General features: G+C 36.0%; 1 non-coding gene across 1 annotated transcript; it reads left to right on the forward strand.

Moving 5' to 3' along the window:
* Positions 1-2,847: 2,847 nt before the first annotated feature.
* Positions 2,848-2,930, forward strand: trnal-cag. The gene has a single exon. It is a non-coding gene; the product is annotated as a tRNA-Leu (tRNA).
* Positions 2,931-3,609: the final 679 nt, after the last annotated feature.

Genomic DNA, 3,609 nt, shown 5'->3' on the forward strand with positions numbered 1-3,609 from the left:
GTCTCACCTTGAATAAAATACCACAATTAAAGTAACACTCTCAGCATACACTTTTTAACCCCATTCCAGCTGCCTTAATGTCAGCTGGAAAAAAAGCAGACACCTACATACATTTTTTTTGGAATTGGTTCAAAAGACTCGGGGCAATTCCAGAAAGACCCAGGGCTCAAGCCACGGAAAAATCAGCTCACTGGCAGTGACAACCTGCATTTCCTTTTGTTTTAACATTTCTGTTTTCAAATACTAGAATGTGTACAGAATAAATGATTTGGACAGAACCTTTCATATGATTTTGATAAATTGCTATAACTCAGCACAAGTGCTGATGTAGCAAAATTCTGTTTAAACAAACAAGCAACTGTTGTGTTGGTTGAACTAGTGTTGCTGGATAAGCCTATCACCAGCTAAAGACCACCCACTTAAAGTACATTGATTGACATTTTCCTTGTGATCATGAAATGCGCAATGAAATCCAGCATTAAATAATGAGATATGCCCCACAATACTGAAATATGAAATAAAACAAAACATTTGAAAATACAATGTATTATCATGAAATATCATACCATTATTTACAAAAATAGGCATTATAAAAAATATTGATTAATTATTTCCCACTTAATATATTTAAATAATTTATATTAGAGCGCCCCTGGGAGAACATGAGGGGCGTTATGTGAATAGAAAGACATTTCACAGCATTCATTCAGGTATTCAGGTATGTGATCATTACATTCATACAGGTAGCCCTACAACCTAGGTGCTTTATGAAGTAGCCTACATCTCAAATCCTTAACAGTGAGAAAATTGATCCATTTCATATATGTAGCCCATGTGTAGGCATAACTGAATTATATTAATTGTTTCCACATACACTCACCTAAAGGATTATTAGGAACACCTGTTAATTTTTCATTAATGCAATTATCTAATCAACCATGGCCCTGGTCCTATATGGTATTAATTGCGCTTAAACCTGCGTTACGTGGAAGTATATAAAAAAATCGCCTTTTCTGACTATTTCTAGTCTAGCGTTTGAAGTCATTGAATGGCGCAAGCCATATTATATTAAAAAGAGGACATTCTCCTGATTAAAATGATGCCCCACTTGTACCTTGAAACTTAAATGAGTCACGTACATTATATTTATTTTTTCTCTCCGTACAACAGCATCACTCATCTTGCTGTGAGTTTAGGTGTTTACTAATGCAGATGAGTATTAGTAAGTAAACCGGAAACTGCAATACCGACTTCTAGACAAAAGCAGAAGTTCTTCACTACGCTGGTGCACAGAGTCTATTGTGTTCTGTGTTGCAGTCTGTCACTGTCTGTAGCTCCCTCTACTGGAGAGAGCAAGGTGGCGCTAGAGTGACGTCACGTTCCTCTCCCTCACTGCACTTGATTTCGGCAGAGTCGAAGAGTCTGGCAGTTTGACAAATGCACTGTGAGAAGAAAGGTCAATCAGAATTCCTTGAACAAAGCAGAACAAAACGCATGCCATGAATATTTATTTTACATGTCAAATATATTCAATTACATCAAAATAGCATTGTATAGCATGCACACCTTTTGAATGGTTAAAACATAATTGTATGATTGTGCGTTGTGTTTTTCAGGGTTTGTAAATGGAAAAGAGAGGTGGTTGCATTGAGGCCTAGCCTACATTTGTGTAGAATTTCTATTATGATGTTCTGAACAACAATTATGATCACAAAAACATATTCACATACATTCTTTGCACCTTATTGAAATGTTTCTGATATTTTCATGTAAACCTCCTAAAATTTGCCTTTAATAAAGCACATTTTTTGCCACTCTGGCTATTCTATATCTACAGTGAATGGCCTTATTCTGCAGGTTTCTAAACAATAATTTTATTTATTTACCTTTATTTATACAGAGAACTCAACTGAGACCAAGGTCTGGATGTTTTTGACTGCCTTATATAAAAATATCAACCAATGTCTGGCCCTTCCAGATATCAGTGACTCCCAGGCAACAGAAGCATATAACAGACAAGGATGAGTGTAATAAAATTCAAGGTCGAATGACAGACTGCCTCCATATATTTTATTACAGAAGCTGAGGCATGCACATATAGTATATCATCATGATCAAGTATCTACATAAAAGTTGCTTGCCACAATGGCTTTCCTATGCTGACGTCACAGACATGATTTGTTCCTATAAAATAAGCCAGTTTTGATCTTTAGCCTTTTCACCAACTCACTAACATGTGTTTTAAATGACAGATTTTAATCTAATCAGTCCCCAAGATATTTGTATGAAGCAACATGTACTATAAAAGAACGAGATATTTCCTAGGCTATGAAATATATTTCAGAATTATTGTTGTGATATCGCCTTCAAGTGGACAAGAGAATAATTGCCTAGCAAATTACTGGGACAATGTCTGAAGGTGAAAAATAAATGTATCTATACGTATGTACATGTTCATATTATAAACTAAAAATATGGTGACTAAAAGGCTTGTGTAAATAGTAACAGTGGAAATTCTAGCATTTTGTTCTCAGCAATTTGTATTGTATTTGACATCCTAATACGATTAATGATTAAAAACATACATACTTTATATAGCTACTAATAATACAAAGAGTATTTAATTTGTAGACCATATTATAAACGCTATGTGTTTCTTCTAATGTTCGAACTAAACAGTTCGAGATATTTTTGTTTCTCTTATATGCAGCGGACATCTAAATGAAAACAAACCAACAGTTTAGCGTTTAAAGTACGGTAACAATAAAATGATTTTTTTACGTTAAAAAAAAACATATATTCCGGATGATTTCTTCATCACTTGCGATTTAGACGCACTATACGTAAGTCAGGATGGCCGAGCGGTCTAAGGCGCTGCGTTCAGGTCGCAGTCTCCCCTGGAGGCGTGGGTTCGAATCCCACTTCTGACAATATGTTTTTAGATGATACATTTTGTCGTCGGAGATTACCAGCATGTTATGCGAGTATTGGAAAAAATATTTTATCTGTATTCATAACGATATCTTTAAATTTAGGTTTACTGATTCGTTTTCTTTCCTTAAAAGCAGTCTGTCAGTAATCACTACTATTGTCGTAGTGAGTAATTGCACTATTGTTTTGTTTATGTCACTAACCACTGCAGAAGTAGTATCAGCAATTTGTACGGTGGTCCGGAAGTGCAAAACACAACCACTAATACAATTACACCCCCCCCCCCCCCCCCATAAAAATACTCCCTCCTATAGGGCAAAACACAACCACTAATATAATTACACACCCCCAATAAAAATACTCCATACAATAGCGCAAATCACAACAACCACTTACACAGTTACACACCCCGAATAAAAATACTCCCTCTAATAGGGCAAAACACAACCACTAATATAATTACACACCCTCAGAATTACACCCCGTAAATTTGGTATAACGCAATCTCCCATGAATGTCTTGTGATCCTAGCAACGCCTCTGTAGGGGATCCTGAGAAATCTCCAGTGAAAGGAGAGTAAACAAGCCACTCTCTTGGAACTTTCTCTCCATTGCGCGTTGAACACGTCAACAAGGTTTTGCTAAAACCTCTCATCTGGGTTTTGTAGACCAGCTCTAA

This window comes from Esox lucius, chromosome 25 (genome assembly GCF_011004845.1).
Source record: "Esox lucius isolate fEsoLuc1 chromosome 25, fEsoLuc1.pri, whole genome shotgun sequence".
NCBI lineage: Eukaryota > Metazoa > Chordata > Actinopteri > Esociformes > Esocidae > Esox > Esox lucius.